The sequence below is a fragment of the Papilio polytes genome, unplaced genomic scaffold, assembly GCF_000836215.1.
Source record: "Papilio polytes unplaced genomic scaffold, Ppol_1.0 DF823693.1, whole genome shotgun sequence".
Classification (NCBI taxonomy): Eukaryota; Metazoa; Arthropoda; class Insecta; order Lepidoptera; family Papilionidae; genus Papilio; species Papilio polytes.
In genome coordinates this window covers 64,168-83,643 of record NW_013525511.1, presented here as the reverse complement: position 1 = coordinate 83,643, position 19,476 = coordinate 64,168, and the positions used below count along the sequence as shown (strand labels likewise).

Below are 19,476 nucleotides of genomic sequence, written 5' to 3'. Positions count from 1 at the left end.
AAGGTTTAATAAATAATAACATCGTACAGAGGTTAAAGTGTTGTAATTTTTGTAAAGACATTTTTTAAATTCATTTATAAGTACCTTAAATTTAATACAATAATATAAAATTTCGCCAAACTGCCAAAGCAGTTTATTGACAACTGCACCTATAAACTAAATACTTTAAATACATTTTTAATATATAAAACATGAACTTATTTCTATAAACAAAATATTACTTTTACTAGTAAATAACCTATGATAAAAACAAAGTCTGGAGTACACATGAGATGAGGTTCTTCCCCGAGAAATGTCCGGTTCCCGAGTGATACGTAGCTTTTTGTTACTTATATAGTTCGTATGTTTTATAATATCACGCGGACGAAGTCGCGGGCAACAGCTAATAAATTATAAGATATACAGGATGATTCTAACGGAACGGATCAACGATTTTATGTATAGAAGACCTCAATAGATATTAATGTTGACAGATTTTCTAGAGTTTTAAAGTTTTTTTTTGTATAAAAATCGTAAAAACTAAATTTCCGGCTAAGATTTGCCTTTACGTTCTTCAACGAGCCAAATAATTGATCTTTCGTATCGTTATTCTTTGACCGACTTCCCAAAAGAAGGAGGTACTCAATTCGTCTGTATGTTTTTATGTGTGTTACGTCATAACTCCGCCGCTAGTGGACCGATTTTGATAATTCTTTTTTTATCCGAAAGGTAATACTTGCAGGTGCAACTGAAATGAAAAGAAAAGATTAATGTACAAAATTTAAAAAAATCTAATCAGCAATAAAAATACGAAACATGTATTTGTCAAATATTGCAGGTCCTTGGCCAAAATTTGTAATAGAAAGAAATAAGAAAGACATACAAGTCATTTAATCTGTTTTTAGCCATATTATTTATTAGTTTTATGCATTTTATCTTGTAATTTTAAATGTTGTTTTTAACCTTGTAATTTTATTTTTATCGTTTTAACCTAAGTTACATTAATTCTAGTCATTTTTAGCAATTTTAGATTATTAGTCAAATAGTAATTTTAAAAAACAAAGGCAATAAACTGTGATATTAATGTAATTGTTATCGTAAGATAGTATTAAGGAATTTGTAACGTTACGTGAAAAAACTTTTAAATAAAGAAATAAAAGTTCCACCCGCACCCAACGTCCCTTTCCCACAAATATGTTAGGGAGAACGAGAGTGCGGCACAGCACCGCCCAATAAAAAAAATTGCTTGTAGGTGGGTCCCATTTTTTTGTTTGATTTTTAGAGTCAAAGACTACTACATAGTTAAATAGTTTAGCTCAAAATCGCATGACGAAATTTGTCATTTTTGCTTTTATATTATAATAAGGTTTAATTTTATTGTAAATTAATAATAATTGTAATATATATATTATTATATATAGAGCGTAAACACACACTACTTTGTTGCCTAAGATGTCAGCAATTACAGCATATTTTTGAATAGTTCTTTTTTTAATAAAAGCCCTACATTTTCATCACGATTTAGGCTATATATTTCCACGCCATTAAACTTAGGGGGGTAAATATTTTGGATAAAAATCCTAATGTTGAAAAGAGAAGGAGCAATTGTCATTAGTGCATTTGAATTTTGACATTTGACAGACGTAAACAATAAAATACATTTAAGTATTTATATTTCATGCGGATGAAGTCGCATGGGAACAGCTAGTTGATAATAATTGTAATATGGTCTGTCTTTATAAAATAGATACTCTACTATCTGGGAAAACGGGTTTCCCTAAAATATGACTGATTAAAACATGACCATTTTAAGTATTCTAGATTGCTAATAAATAGTTTCGACATCTCCATAGGTCTGTATTGAAATATCTCCCACCGACCTCTGGTATAGAGTTTATCGGTTAAGTTTTGTTGCAACGTTCAATCTTGCATAATATTTTCTCCATTTTCAATATTGTGCAATTGTTTTTAGCGACAACCAACGCTTGTTTTGACTATAGTTTGTCTAAATAAGATAGATTAGTTTGACAATTCATGTCACAATTTAGTAGGGATGGTGTATCGTCACCGCGTTCTTTATTTTATTATCCCAACCGACGTTCTTCGACCCTTTGTCACAATCCATCCTCCTTCGCTCTTTCTTCGTCTTTTGGAACGCTTTAGTTCGGAATTCGAAGTTTGAGTGGAGCGTTGACACATACGAATGCGGGGCTTAGGGAGAAGGAAGTGTGAGATAAGTAGTGAACTAACAGTGCAGCAAGACCATTTAATACGCGCAGCGCAGAACAACCAGGTAAGCCCCGCTAGTATCCGCTTCGGGGAACTTTTCCGAACCTTACCGTCCTTTAGACCCGTACTCGTTATCCGACATAATTTCAATACTATGAAATAAAATCTAGGATGAATCTTTTCGATTTTATTCTTATGGATGTTGGAATCGATAGATTCATAGTTATAACTTATGAATTAAAAAAACACTATGCGCAAATTAATAATGACCTGCAGAACCATTTCAAATAAGAGTAAATACATATTTATTTACTACTACAGTTGTACGCTACTACAGTTGCCCTTGAATAGAATATTTTATTTATATACAGTATATTAAGTATGTATGTATTTTATATAATTTTACACAAAAAAACATGTCATAAAACCTACACCACTACGACACTCTACATATGTTGTATTGTAAAGTGTAACCAGCGCACCCGCGGACAAACCAATTATATAGTTTTTGCGGGGTCATATTTGTGCATATTCTTTTAATTTGTTTCATGTAATATTTTCAATAAAAAAAATAATAAAAAAACGTAATCGAATTGGAATTTGCTGTTTTCTGTCATTACTAAATTCTCTGCAATATAATCAATGCTAGAGTTGTCCGCTAAATTAGTTAATAAGAAAATAATAATTTTAGGAAGGTTGATAAATTTTATTTAAACCGAATATCGATAGTTTCCAATTGTTCGATATGCGAGTTTGTTTCGTCACTACAACCCTGTCTATTAACGGCCGGTCTTAATAACGCATCTTGGTTCGGGAGATTGCTTCAACCGGAGAGATAAAACGACCTGCAGGTTGATCACTAATCTGCGTCACAATAACACCGGATAGCAAACATCTTTCGATTTTCACGTTGGATCGCTGAGCGATCTACTTTGTGAAGTTCCTTCCTGGCGTTCCATTTCAAGCAGATATCATTATGACTGTGTTGTAAACCTATTGATGAATTTAAGAAAATTTGGACTATTTTGGGTTTTAACGTACTAATTAATTATTTATTTGTTACGTATTTTACGAATAAAGGTGTTTCAACATTTTCCAAGCAAATTGTCATCAACCAATACTCCCTTTTCGGAGTTTTGGTAGCGGTGCGAGTTCGTAATCAGAGGAATAAATTGTCTGTCAATGTCATTTGACATCAGTTGTCAATGTTATTTACATCAGCTATTCATTTGAAATTTATATAGCTTCTATTCGTGTTTTTTGATAAACAACTAAATATTCACTATGGAAAGTGTAAGTGCAATGGTATGTATACTTTTATTGAGTATTTAACATGTTCTTACTTTCTGTACTTTTATTCAACAAACTTCCCCCGTGAAGACGCTTAAATTCGCGCCTAATTTGTAACCTTTACATAGGTAGTAATTTCTTATTATTTCCAGACCTCGAGAAGACAAAAACACTGGTTTCAATAATTGAAAGCAGTAAAATAATAAATAATAAAATGACAAATGCCACCACGAACAAAATGAAACGTGAAGAATGGAGACAAATATGTGAAAAATTCAATGCTGTGATAACCACAGCCTACCGGACACCACAGCAGTTGCGGTTAAAATGGGAGAATTTGAAAAAGAATTCCCGTGAACGCAACACGCAAATACGCTTGAACAATATAAAGGTTAGTGTATTTATTTATTTTAACTATGAGGGAAACATAGTAATCTTAACATTTAACAAGCTTAACATGATTATCTGGTTTGCCGTCATCAAGCCCTTATTTCCTTTTCATGGGAACACTTTGGAAATATCTACTTTCTAATAAAAAACAATCATTTTAATCGGTTCATAAACAATTGCAGCAATTTAATGGAAAAGAATAGGATAACTCTTTATTATATATCAAATAACAGAGAATATATTTAATTAATCCTTTAATTAAAATTTTATCTTTCTCCTTTTTAGACTGGTGGTGGTGGTCCCTCTTACATACCTCCTGACGATGTGTTGGACAGGGTGGCTGCACTGTTAGGAAGTACGGTGGATGGATTGACAGTTGCATATGGTGGTGATGCGGAACTATGCGGTGATGAAAATGGTCCGGAGGATGTTCCAGTTCATCAAGTTATTGATAATGGTGCCGAGGTATTGGAAGAGTGTGTGGTGGAAAACACAGGGCCATCCTTGGTCACACCAAAGCCCAAAGCTCAACACTCCCAGAGCCAGCGGTAAATTAGTTTATTATATTATTTATATTAAGCCCAGAGACTTTGCTGGCTGGGCCACTTAATGAGAATGGGGGATGATCGTGGAGCCAAAAAAGCATATTTCGGAATACCGATTGGCCGCCGACCCGTCGGCCGGCCCAGATACCGCTGGCGAGACGCCGTAGAGCTGGACCTGCGCGAGCTAGAGTTGTTCGACTGGCAAGCGACAACACAGGACAGACGACGCTGGCGCTCTCTCGTGTCGGAGGCCAAGACCCACTTTGGGTCGCTGCGCCAACGCAGTAAGGATGTAAGTAAGTTATTTATATTTTCACTTTGCATAAGATTATTGTTGCCAAAGTGGGGTAGTTTATCCAAGGCATGGCTTTATCACAAGCTTGGCACAGGTAAAAATAGAAAGATTTTAGAGTTTATTGTGGACAGAAAATGTATGCAGAGACTTTATTATAGTTTTAAAACTTCCAAATTAAGATAGGAAATAATGCATATAGATACTTTATTCTGAAGGTCAAGTCTCAGCGATAATTACAAATATTATTTACTTTAAGACTGCCGGATTTTAAAAGAAAATCAAAATTTGATGAACGCCAAGGAACCAGAAATTTAGCCATAGCAAATTATTACAATGTTAAAAGTAAACATATAGAAGCAAATTTAGAAAATGTAATTTTAGAAATGAGAATCTATATAATAGAGAATGAAGAGAATAATTTTAGAGAGAGAAGAAAGAAAAAAAGAAGAGAGTGGAGAGTAGAGTTCCACATAACTCACGTGTCTGCCCCGAGGCATGGAGTATGCAGAAAGCATTCCCCTTTGGAAAAAAAAGGCTCAGAGCCCCTCGGTGGGGACGTATAGTGAGCTGGTGATGATGATGATGATTTGTATTAGTCCTGCAGGTCATTATAAATTTGAGAAAACAGTGTTTTTTTTAATACCAAGTTATAACTATGAATCTATCAATTCCAACTTCTATAAGAATAAAAAAAAGATAAGATTTATGATTGATTTTATACAACAATTCCCTACTAAATTTCAAATGAATTGTTAAATTAGTCTATCTTATTTAGACACACTATAAGCTATGTTACAACAAGTCAATGCATTACTTAGTTCACATACTTGGTCATATTTAATACCACATATCTATATTAATGAAATAAAAACCTTGGCCATGGGAAAAATATTAGAAGTGTGTAAATAGTCCTAATATTTTATATATTTCAGAACCTCAAGATAATCTAACGATAATGCCATATGTGTTATTAAAAAAGGGATGATATTATTTTTATTGTAAATGTCTTCATAAAGTGAATATGAAAAACTACATTCAGAAAGGAAGACCTTGAAATCATTTACAATCAGAGCCAAATACTGATGTATGTTACCGGGGACAGAAATTGCTACTTTATCATAGCAGAAGTAACCCATACAAATCTTAATAAAGTTGTAGTATTGGTAAAAATATGTTAAATTCTTTCAACTCTTTTATAAATAGAAAGCTTTTATTAACATATTATTAGCAATAGAAAAAATATAAATTATTAATATGGTAGTGTTTTATTTTCTGGTTTATACTGTCCCTCAGTTAGAAAATCACATATTGACAGGTTTAGCAAATATGTTAGGTGACTAGCAATAACCATAAAAAGTATTGTTTATGCATGCAAGTGGTAAAACTCTCATGCATTTTATTACTCTCTCTGTATAAACTTGAATTTTTCAATTATAAATCTAATATTTGGATTAGTTTATCAGAATTACTAAAACAGTTGTGTTCATGATTAAAAAGAATATATTCAAATAAGGAAGAAACAATTATATATGACACATGTCATCCTGTTTTATTATTAAATAGTTCTCACATATTAAATTATAAACTCCTGTTTTGTCGTTATTCTCATTTAAACAGGAAAACAAAGCGAAAACGATTTCAAATTAGGAACTTGCCTTACCTTCATACAAATTGAATTCGATACTTCATATGCGTCATTTATCAAACTAATCGTATCTTATTTAGACAAACTATAGGAAAGGTAAAATTGATTTTTATTTCTAAACAATTTATTTTTATATATTAAAATCATATTGTAAAAATTATTTCAGATATACGATAAATCAAAAGTTGGAATGCGTAAAATCGTATTTTTAATTTATTTTTAACCTGTTTTCGACTTTGACGAATAATTAATCTATGTACTTTCTAATTTGATAAGTTATAAATTACTAAAGCAGTATTTAAAAAAGTCGGATTATTATTGTTTTTTTAGATGCAAACAATACTTTCGTTTATTTGAATCGTGAATAATGCAAGTCAAAAAAATTCCAACAAAGCGTGAAATTACTGTAAAATTGTATACATTTCTTTGATTTATTTAAAATTAATAAAAAATCAAATAATTATTTTTAAATTTGCAATTTCCGTTTTTCTATATAAATGGTTGCCGTCGGCCATCTTTGAAATTTGGCGCGATAACGGGGAACATGTTGAAAATCACCATTTTTGTAGCAATGCTGTGTGCGCGTAAGTTATCAATTGATTACTTGGAATTAAACTAGCTGTTCCCGTGCGGCTTCATCCGCATGAAATTGTGAAAATTTTATTTTATTGTTTACATTTGTCAAATTCTCAGTAGTAAAAGACATGACATGATAAACCTTGACAGTCTTGCTTCCTTGTTGTTGGCAGCAACTTATGGTCTCTTTCTCACATTAGGGTTTTTATCCAAAATATTTACCCCCCTAAAAATAATGTTGTGAAAATATATAGCCTAGAGACGTAAGTGTAGGGCTTTTTTATAAAAAAAAAAAGAAGGATTATTCAAAAATATACTGTAATTGCTGACATCTTAGGCAACAAAGAAATGTGTCTTTACGCTTTATTATAATAGTATAGAAGTATAGATTCCATGATTTATTTTATTAATTGCATGATCAATTGAATTTAAATTTTATAAAACTCCTTACGTAGAAATAAGTTTTCCTAGAATTAAACCAGTTTATACTAACGTAATCAAATCTATTATAAAGTGATTTACTCATGCTTATATTATTTTCCTGGTTAATTATTATCTTCCTTAGCAACTATGGCGCTGGGAGCGAGACACAAAAGAGGTTTGTATCAATATTTTATTCTGATATATTAGTTGTTGGCCGCGACTTCATCCGCGCAATATTAAGATAAAAAGTAGCCTATAACATGCTCGTCTATGTCAGCTACCCTTCAGTGAAAGTCCGGTCGAAATGGGCCCAGCCATTTCGGAGATTGCCCGGAACAAAAAAAAAGTAAAATGCTACTTTCGTTATCAGCAATGCAAATACATCGTCTTCCCGTAATCTAGAATTTTTCTTTTGATATTACAGACACTCCAACTTTATTACATGTATAGATGACTAGCTATTGCTCGTGACTATACCCGTGTGAAATTAAAAATTATAAAAAAATACAGACTTACTCACTTATAACGTAGCTTTTTGATGGTGTGAGAATTTTTGAAATCGGCATTATACGTAACTGATGTAATACCTATTACTGAAATTACCGGTAAAAAAAAATTCGTTCACTGTACCTAGTCTATATATTTTGTATACATCTTTGATGTGCACATCTTACTCAGCAATGCTAACCTTTCAGACACCGTAACCGTCTGTGACCCTGAAGTATGCGTCCGTCATGGACAGTGCGAGTCATTTGCCCCGGATTGTTGCTGTGAAGTACCCGAAGACTACGTAAGTTGACCACAGATGTTCAAATAAGTTACAGAGCTGACATTGAAAAATTTTCTTTTCAAATAATTTGTTTTTAATCATTAATAAAGTTGACGTTATCTTTAAAGATAAATTATTATTATTCAGATATTTTAGAATTAATTCTAAATATCAAATCGATATCAAAATTAAGTTATTCACTAATAAGTTAATAAGTACAGCTTACGTACTTAATGGTTAGGTCTATAGGCGTCGCCAAGGCAGCTGTCTCCACCGTCATAATTAAGAATTGATAACAAAAGTTACGTAGCCATAACTAGGAATAAGTTATCATAAGTTCACAGTAAGCCATTCATTGTAAGATAAGAGCCTATAACAATTTCATTGTACTTAGATATCTTCGTGTGTAACATTTCGTCCGTGTGTACATAATCAGTTCGTCCGCAGTGCTCCTTGTGAGTAGTTCTGTTAAATAATAAAGTAGCGAATACGCTAGTTAATCGATAGGTTATCGATAATGCGACAAGCGCGCCCTCTCGTGTGACGCGTAAAAACGCAGGGGCCAATGAGGGAGCGCGGGCGCATGACATTTTAGAGACAATAAGGCGTAGATAGAACGTAAGTTTAACTGTGTAACATATAAAGTAAATAGATGTAACCATTGACAGACTTTTATTGAGAATAATCCCATAAAGTCTTATTTTTTTTCAAATACTACTTCGAGCTCCCAACCTAACTCAGATTAAAGGTAGTTTTTGAAGGCAGATAGGCGGATATGTATAATTGACTGGCGGCATCTTTAGTTAATACATGTAATGCTAAGTTTTTTATTTTTTTATTACAGAGAGTATCCCGTTCAATGCCTGATGCAGTCGCAACTCCCTGGAAATCTTTGTTAAATTAAAATAAAACAATAAACACATTTTTTTCAAATTTTATTACATTAAAAACTTTTACGGTAAACGGACAGCACAGTACCTGACATTAACACTGATTAACGAAATTTCAAATAATATAAAATACGCAATAAATGAAAAAAATATAAAATCTAAACTAAAATAACATTTTCTTGATAAACGAGAACTATTCGCGCTGTTACATCCTTGGATTGCATCCTATAGTGCAGACATAAACCCTTTTCTTGCTTACCTAGCATATTCATACTCCATATATACCGCTTTCCGCTACCCGACCAGTTAGTCTCATCCCAACACCCAAACAACCCAGACGGTTGTCTAATTTAATCTTATATTCCTTTTTTTTTTAAAAACCATTTCAACCCGAGGCTCATAACAGCGTCATCGTGCCGAGTAGTTAATCGCGCTGGCAGCGCCTTAATACATTAATGCAACTCAATAATTGCACAGCTTGTCACTAGATGGCGCTGTAGTACAGATACATGGCGATATCGATGTACATTGATGGTTTCTTGACCTCCCAACCTTATTTGTGCTTAGTATGAATCGCGGTGCTTTGCAACTGCTTCACAGTAGGGACTACGCTAGACACTCTTTGTGCTTCAACCATTGCTTGAACATACAAGGATCCTCAGGGTAGCTTGTGTGTTTGTCTAGCTTCTCCTATCCCATAGAGTTGCCTGGAAGAGATCGCTCTTAGCTATAAGGCCGCTCTTGCGCAAACCTAGTTAAAGTTTTCTGTCGTATTATTTGTGCAAAGTGTTAAATAAATAAACTTGCCATACAAATATGCGCTTTACCTCAGCTGGGTCATATATGTCAACGGTGAGCGCGTCTAGCATTCTATGTAGTCTGGCTAATAAACAGTACAAACTTAACACAAGTCGACTTATCGCCATCGCCGCGCCTCCCCCCGCTACAAAATAAGAAGTCTAGAGCACAGACGAAAGGTGGCACTTTGGCGAGTGTGCGCGGGAATTACACGATCTTATTTCCCCGTGCCCCATTCACCATCTGACATCTAGACGCACAGTTGGTTTCCATCCTTACTCAGTTGACGTGCCACGGATTCGTACGAAACGATTTAAAACATCTCTTCTCGTGTGCACAGCAAAAGAATGGAATAAGCTGCCGGTGTCAGTATTCCCGAACAATAAAAATCGGCCAAGCAGATGAACGTTATAATGAGTTGATTGAAGAAGTTTCTACGGCAAAAATAACTGCTAGAAAGACTTCGCAAGAGATCGCATGATAAAAGAGATATGGAGTCTCTATAAAAACAATACGTAAGGATATTGAAACGTATCTTGAACTTTGTGAACCATGTCAACAATAGCAAAAAAACATTAAAAAAGTCATTGTTGTAAAGCCTATAATATCCTCAGAGTTTAATTCAAGGTGATAAAAAATTTATCAGGTATATTATTTAACAAGATTTGTTGTTTTACGGCCACTTAAAAAAACGAGCAGAGGAAGTGGCTCACACTTAATTGGTCATATTTTCTCTACTTGGTGCTCCTGCAATACTTAAGTCTAACAACGGCAGAGAATTTTCAAACCAAATTATTGAAAATTTAAAAACATATGTAGGTTTATTTTTCTGTAATTTATATGGTTTCGATACTTTAGTTTTTTTTCTCTTTGTTGTTAAATGTACCTGAAAGGGAAGGTGTTCGGCACAGATTGTACTAGTATAATTTAAATATCGCGCCTCGCGTTTAGTGCGGGTATGCCCGCCTATTTTATTTTCCTCGCACGGGAGGGTAGATGGATAAACCCTCTCCACTACGGACGGGCGCGGTACCTGCGGAGAGGGGGGGTGCGAGAAACGGTCGGAATCGAGCAGCCAAGCGAGACGGTCGCGAACACTTGTGCCGATTAGAGTTGCTCTTTGTATAACGCAAAGATACAACAGCCGTGTCGATTTCGGTAGCGAACGGGGTCGCTAAATTCGGTTTCGCGTTCGAAATTACTGGTACATCTTCAGGCAGCATCGCTGGGCCTATAGACTTGACTGAACCAGACTTTGACTCGATTGACACTGACTGAGTCAAGGCACCTGCAGGAGGTGAGGCAATTCATCGAGCTGGTGAGTACCATTTTCCCCTTACGTTTACAGTATTATGCCCTCCGGTGCAATCGTTGTTCAAGGGTAGATTGTGCCGCGGGACCCGAACCCATTCTTAGGGCACAGAAGGCATTGGCTCCTTAAATACAGGATTTCCTAGTTAAGGAGCCAAAGGGATATTGATCCTGTAATCAATGATTTACAATAAAGAATCTTATTATTATTATATTAGTCTACTTTAAAAATTATTCATGGTAAATCCAGGCATTCGCAGTCAGGGGAGTGTGGAAAGATCTAATCAGGACATTGAAAATATGCTAACCACGTGAATACAAGATAATGATTATTCACATTTGAGTGAGGGTTTGAGATTTGTCCAACTGATGTCAAACAGAGCTTTTTATGCTTGTATTAAGCAATCTCCGTATAAGGTTCTTTTTGGGTGTAAAATGAAAGTTGGTTTACATTTACCCAATGATTTCACGCAAAATGTTGAAACTGAAGAAGATTTGGAGAAAATCATACAGGATCTTACCAAAAAGGAAGATACCAGTGTCTCTGCATGTGAACTAAGATGAATACGGAGGCAGAGATAAGCCAAGTTTCTAACGACGTTTGAAATCAACGCGAAACAAACACGCAACCTCCAAATTGCACCAAATGCAGCGTCTATTCACAAGAAACTACAGGAGCTCATACATGTAGAGATGTTTTTCCTGATTACGTGGCGATTCAGTACACTGAGGACTGCATTACACATTACGAATGTAATAAGAGTATGTTGCATGGTGTTACATCTTACAGTGTATTAAAGGAGAAATTGGTAATATACGAAAAAATAAAAAGCAAGTCGAAGGAAGTAAGAAAAGATCGTGGGAGTTTGCGGAGTCTTCGTGTGAGCGGACTACCCTTTTTCCAATGGTTTAATTAAATGAAAATATCAAACGTTGGTCAATAAAATTTGATACAAAATAAACGAAAAGAAATCTATAGTAATATGGACAACTATAGCACAAAACTGTGTAAAAACATAATGAAACGGAGCATACTGTCACTGGACATGCTAAATATAAAGAGTCATGTAGGCATAACCTACAAATAGACAAAAAGACATTCACAAGCATATCACATTAAAGATCCATTGAGGAAGTACTGTATAACCAGAAATAAGTTAACAATAACAACCCTTTGTACAATCAACTCTATATGTTTTATTAGTATAAATAATCAGTCTTTGCTTTTTAAAAATGCTATTGCGTTCGCCCACAACCTATCTGGCGCAGTCGGTACCTTGCGTTTTAAAGTCGGTTCAAGCGAATTAGAAAGCAGAAGCAGCTGAAAAATTTTACGCCGTTCCGGCCAAAGTCGCGCGCAAAATCTACGGTGGTCCTGATATCAGACAGCGTGCGACTCAAGAATAACATTTTTAGCCTTCAATCGCCAATGCTCGTGGGGTTTCCTTTCTACCACTCCTACAGAATTTATTAACAATTTTTGTGTATTTCTTGTGTGAGGTTTAGTTGATTCGTTGGTGCTATTTCTTATTTTGTTAGGTTAAAATGACTACAAGTAATGAAAAAGTAACTGACTAAAAACAATTCGTAAAAGAGATCGATTATGCGACTCTGTCAATTTTGTTCCCTTCTTATGATGGGAACAAGTGCACCTTGACATTTAACAAACAAAACAAACGAAGGTGTGGAAAATTTATTGAAACCGATTGCTAGTAAGGACACCCCTTGTCTAGTAAATCTAATAAGAAACAGAATAACGGGTAGAGCTGCGGAAGCTATCTCAGATAGTGGTAGCGCATCTACCTGGGAGAAAAATTAAATCAATCCTAAAGAATAGATTCGGCGAATTCAGAAATGAATCCCAATTAGTTCAAGAGCTCTTGCTCAGTAATAGGGATAAGCAATCGTTAGAACTATTCTCTGAAAAGATTAGAAAAATTACGTGTTCACTTAATTTAGCTGACAACTCCAAACCAAGTTACTATGAACAAACCTGAACATATTTCTAGATAAAATAGACCCAATAACATCAATCTAGTTAAACAATTAAAACCATAATGCTCAGACAAAGCAATCGCTGTAGTTAGGCAGGAAGAACACAAATTACATTTAAATTTTTTAAGATATGCAAGATATTACCGGCTAGTCGAAAGCATAAACTTATCTTCCTATCAGTAAATCACAAAACATTGAATAACTTATAACACAAGCACAACACCAACACAGCACTAGGGCAGCCTCTCGTGGTAAATACATAGTACCCAGAATTAATAATTATTACGGCGACAAACCAATTGGAAAACGTTTACCACACATACTCAATAACTTACCACCTGAAATAGCAAATCTAAGTTCAAAATTTAAACTATTTGTTAAGCGTTTGGAAAGCCATCTTTTTGAAAATAGCCCATGAATAGAATACTTTATTTTTATACAGTATATTATTTATTTTATATATTTTTACATAAAAAAGAGTCATACAAGTATGCTAAACTCCACTACGACACTCTACATATGTATTATAATATTGTAACACCGCACCCGCGGACAAACCAATTATATGGTTTTTGCGCGGCCATATTTATGCATCTATTTAATTTGTGTTATCTGTAAAATTTTCAATAAATAATAACGTACACAACAAAGCAAAATGATGTCATTTAGACCATCAACCAATACATATTATAAAAATAGAACTCCGATTCAAATTGACGGCAAATCTATCCCTAAAGATAATCAAAATCTTAAATAATTCCAAAAAAAGAAAATTCACTTCCAAAGTAGAACCGACGATGTGGAAAATTCATCGGACGTGGAAAATTCTTCCGTAGAAAATTCTGAGGAAAATTTTCGTACACAGTTAGAGGAAATGGAACTAATATAACTTAGTCTTCATGAACAACATTCGTAATTACAATAAGTTACCGGACATTTATATAAAAGAGTTAAGTGGCCGATTTCTAATAGACACAGGCGCATCACAATCACTTACGAGTATATCACCGAGAGCATTTAGTCAAAAAATAAATAACTGTGAATTAAAAACGAAACCAACCACATAATAAAAGGATGTGCCAACTAAGCTCAAAAAAGTAGCAATAATTAAATTACTAGAAAAGATATACAAACAAGAAATAATGCACAGATTTTTAATTTTTGGTTTTGATCCAGGTTTTAGGTCTTTTTGGGTTAGATCTCTTAGTGCCGTTAAACTCCAAAGATATAAAAAAACATGGTACTATGCAGAAAAAATACTAAAATACCAATAAAAGACGATATAAAATCTTATTCAAAAATAAAACCGAAAAATGAACTAGTAATCAATTTAATATATAAAGAAGGTGATTACTTACTTAAAGAAATAATTACCAAGACCAATTACTTATTTTTCCTTCAGCATTAGTGTCAGTGAAAGAAGGAAGAATGGTAACAACGGTAATAAACCCAACGGACAGAGAACTAATTTTTAAAAACAGCAACAAAGTACCATTGCAGAAAATAAATTCAAAAAATTCGACTAAGCCAAATTCACAAAATACAATAAGAAAAAACAAAATAAAAAAAGTTACGAATTGATCACATGAATGAGGAAGAAAAGCGTGAAATAAATGAATTATGCTATTGTTGCGGACAGCATTAGACCCACACACGGGTAAGCCCTCGCGCCCCTTCGGGGCATGAAGTGTCGAGAGGGGTGCAATATCATGTAAAGAAAAAAAACGTCGTGTGATTGTCATAGGACCCCGCCCATGGAGACGGAGCGCGGTAAGCCCCCGTAAAAGCTAAACCCCTCCAAGCTCGCATATGAAATGAATAGTGCACTGCGGGGCGACGTACCAACCTACCACCACAGATCGACTGACCCGACTCTCACGCGACGTTATTCAAGTTTTCATAGTTTTGTAGTGTACTTATTTACGTATTTATTTATCATTACATTTATTACACTACATTTATTCTCCGAGTTCCTCACTAAACCTCGTCACAGCACACTCCTGGCGGCCAGAGAGTACTTCGGTGTTTCTTCATGTTGGACCCGTGATGGCTATATCTATATTAAAACTGCTGATGGCACGAGGCACAAGATTGAGACATTGACAGAGTTCCAGAAATTGCAAATAAGTCATCCCAAAAGACCTTTGTAGTATGTGTTTATCATTTGTTGGCAATTGACTTGTATCCAATGATATACATTTTTTCCTTACTTTCTTGTTTGTAGGTCTTTCAATATTTTTATTATTAACTATATTACGTATATATTACGTATTGATAACCAAATGTCAAATCGTGCTTTTGTGTCATCTGACATTCAAAATCATAACATAAAATTCTCACATTTAATACATACACCCGACAAACAGATAAACATTTTTATACGGATGACGTGAGCGCGCTACTGAGGCACAGCGCCACGCGCGACGCGGACTCAAATCGTCCGAACTGCAAATCATGCGAAGCGCTGCGCCGGCAGACCGACCAGTCGCCACGCGTTGCTACACTGTGCTGACACCTCGTTCGTTCGCTCTCTCGCCCGCCATTTTGTTTACGTGTTTTCTTTGTTTACATTGTTTAGTATCGTTTTATGTTTGTCTATAATTTGTGTACGCTTACGTTATATCGTATATCTTGTGTAAGTGCACAAATAAACTGCATAGTGGTTTACCGCTAAAGTTTTTTATTTTGATCTTTTACATAATTTGTTATTATCAGTTTTTAATACATTGTGCCGGAACCAGCTTTTATTTAAATACAGTCCACTAGTAGATACAGTTTTGAACACCAACACCTATAGTTATAACTATCGGGACGTTTTCTACTGCGAACAGTTACCATTGACATTTACATGCGAAATAAAACATAAATTAAGATTGACAGATAACAAGCCGATATTTGTAAGAAATTATAGTCGTGCACCAAAACAAAAGGATGACATTAAAAAACAAGTAGATTAACTATTACCACAAACATTAGAGAAAGTAACTCTCCGTGGGCTAGTCCGGTACACTTGGTACCGAAGAAAATAGACGCTTCGGGAAAACAAAAATGGAGACGGGTAATAGACTATCGGAAACTAAATGACAAAACAGCGGAGGACAAGTATCCACTGCCCAATATAGACGACATACTAGATAAGTTAGGCAGAGCACAATATTTTACCACTCTTGATTTAGCTTCGGGTTATCACCAAGTAGAAATAATCATAGAAGATATGGAAAATGCGCATCAATTGGAAGACATCCAGCAGCAGCCCTTACGTTCATCGGTTAGCCTCTCTCAAGGGGGGAGAAGTCATGTAGGCATAACCTAAAAATAGACAAAGAGACATTCACAAGCATGTCACATTAAAGACCCATTAAGTACAACTTTCTTAATGGGTAGAGATAACATAACAATAGGAACCTTTTGTATAATCAACTTTGTGTTTTATTAGAATAAATAGTCAGTCTTAAACCACGCATCACAGCGTGAACTTGCTTTCCTTTTTAAAAAGGCTAACCTTCGCCCACAACCTATCTCTTGGGAGAAAACTATTTATCATCGCCACCTATTGTTAAGAAGACAATTAGTACCGTGCTGTAGAATTAGCGCAACACTAGATTATCGGCATAAACGTCACGTCCCTAGCTGACAGCTGTCAATGTCACTAGAAGGATGGATATTGGCGCGCATCCGAGTCCTGACGAGAAGTGTTGCTCTGAGTTTAAAGCGACAGTATCAATTAAATAAGTTGTCTTAAATACTTAGATCCTAGCTATGAGTGCAAATTTTTTGTACCAATGACTGAAGAAAAGTTTAAAGATGACATTTTAATGATGATAAATATTGGGAATGACGTTTTTGAATTTCGTAATACCAATACCTAAAGAGCTAAAAGAATAAGTGTCTGATTGCAAGGAAAATGATATGGAACAACTAGGAATAGGGACATGAAGGACATGTGGAGATATCGGAACCCTCAAATTGCACCTGAGGGGGCTTATTAGTGAGTAGAAATCTCACATCTTTCGAAGATCCCCCCCAATACAAAAAAAAGAAACAGGGACATCGGGTTTCAACAGAAAGTCATGTTTACAAAACGACCTTCCTATGTTTCATTCGTCGAGTGAAGACGAGAGTACAGACAATGCGTCAAGACAAACACTGGCCATTCCGTCAAAAAAAGTATTTGTTATCCACTTTTACAGGAGCAATAAAGTCAGTATCTCGAAACGAGAATTTTTTCCTTTAAAATACAGTCTAGTACACCGTCTTTTAAACCCAAAATGACGGTCTTTGGGCTATAATGGAACAAAATAGCAATATTGTTAAACAGTGTTACCAACCCTACTGTTTTCACATTGATTGCAATGTTTTCAGTTTCATTCCTATTTTCTGATGTTTTTAAACTAGCCATCAGAGCCACCTATTGCCCCATCACATTACAAACATTTTTTAAAAAACCACTACGTTGTAAAACGCATTGACACTAGATGGCAGTGCCTAGTCAGAATTCGGGGGAATCTCCGACCACACTATATGTGTTTGTAAATCATTTCCCAAAGATTTCTCCAAATAACATAATGGAACTGGATAGAGAATGGCGAATGTTGAGAAACGTCGATTTTTCTTTCAACCAAAACAAAACTCCCGATATTATCGACTTTTGGAAACATGTACAAGAATTAAGAAATGGAGACGAATCTCAAACATTTCCCATATTTTGTGAATTGATAAAAAAGCTTTTGTGTCTACCACATAGCAGCGCCGCCGTAGAAAGGTTATTTTCTGCTATAAATATTATGAAAACCAAATTACGCAATAGAATATCAACTAAAGCTATTAAAGGAATACACACTAAATCCGAAATAACCGATTGTTATTCATTTGAAGCCACAGAAAGGCACATGAAAAAATTTTCAAAAAAAATATGTATGATTTTAAAAATAAAAATGAGTGTGAAAATATCGAAGATGGGGCAATTGAAAATAAAACTAAAAAATAATTTTACTTTGATTTTTGTTGTTGTGATCATAAATATATCAATGTATGTCAGATCTAGTAATTAACACTTTGAGACCAGGAGACCAATATATAATATTATATGTGTACACAATTGTACACATATAATATTATATAAAAATATATGTAAGTCTTAATTTCACATTATTTGCAATTAAAAACGGTTGTGTTCATTAGTTCACATATTTATGGCTGCTGGCACTATCCGTATCAACAGATTTGTAAAGCCATCATTGCTAAGAAACAAAGAAATGAACAAAAAATGCGAGGCTATGCTCAAAAATGACTAGCTATGATGAAGATGTAACTATCAAATGGTTGGATAATAAGATTACCCATTTAGCATCTAATTTTGTTGCAATTGGTAAAAAGATTTAGTGAAGAGGTGGTGTAAAAAAGATAAGCACTTTATTGAAGTGGAACGTCCCGAAGTTGTAAGGAAGTACAATCATTCGTTGGGAGGAGTAGATTTGCTAGATCAACTCTGAGTTACTAAAGGACGTTTATAAAATCAAAAAAATGGACCTTACGCATGATATTCCATGCATCAGATTTAGCAGTAGTTAAAGCATACCGATAATACTAAGTCGACAATGAGGAGCTTAACATACCTTAAAACAAACAACTGTCATTGCTTTACTTTCGGTGTCGGTTGGCTGAAAGTCTGGTGTTGTAAAATAAAAATTCCGGTAAAAGAGGTCGTCCAAGTGGCAGTAGCCCAACTCTTCAAATTGTACCTAGAACAGGAGAGACACGCCCAGAAGCTGAAATAACTCGAGACGGTTTTGGGCATTTTCCTGCACACGATGAGGGGCTTGGGACACGGTGTAAAATAATGGGATGCTTGGGTAGAACCCGTATCAAATGCATAAAATGCAAGGTTCACTTACGTTATAATGTCAAGATTGTTTACGGTTATAATGTCAAGATCTCCCAAATTGTGTAGTATAGACTACAATATGTAAGACAATAATAATCACGTAAATAATCCGCCTTCGGAGCTCATACCTCCGCCGCTCGTCACTCCGACATATAAATGAATATATAATATCGTTGAATACCCTATAGGATATCTGGTGTACAAAAAAAGTTTCAAATACTTAAACCTTCGTCAATTGAATTAGGATTGTTTAGAGAAACTTTTTATAAGACAACCTTACTAACCGAAATCCCAATTGCCACAATTTTACAGCCACATTAAAATCCAACATTTTAACTAAATTAAGCTCACCGCGTAGTAAAGGAGCAAACTGTAAAGATGAAAATAAGGCAGTAACTAACTTTAAAGATTTTTTAAATAATAAATATATCGACGCTTGAAAGGCAAACATAACTAA

The 19,476-nt window shown here is 34.7% G+C and overlaps 2 long non-coding RNA genes and 1 pseudogene across 4 annotated transcripts in view; all 3 read left to right on the top strand.

Annotated features, from left to right (window-relative positions):
- The first annotated feature begins 1,494 nt into the window (after positions 1-1,494).
- On the top strand, positions 1,495-9,835 carry LOC106103914. Of its 3 annotated transcripts, XR_001225644.1 has the most exons (3): positions 1,495-2,272; positions 7,515-7,547; positions 8,068-9,835. It is a non-coding gene; the product is annotated as an uncharacterized LOC106103914 (long non-coding RNA). The 3 variants fall into 3 exon arrangements; XR_001225645.1 differs by lacking the exon at positions 7,515-7,547; XR_001225643.1 differs by lacking the exon at positions 1,495-2,272 and having other exon boundaries at positions 7,334-7,547.
- LOC106103913 lies at positions 3,280-5,410 on the top strand (annotated as a pseudogene).
- Positions 9,836-14,464: 4,629 nt separating the features above from the next.
- Positions 14,465-19,476, top strand: part of LOC106103915 — a 21,243-nt gene continuing 16,231 nt past the window's right edge. The window contains exon 1 of the long non-coding RNA XR_001225646.1: positions 14,465-19,019. This is a non-coding gene — a long non-coding RNA (uncharacterized LOC106103915). The remainder of the gene's footprint in view (positions 19,020-19,476) is intronic.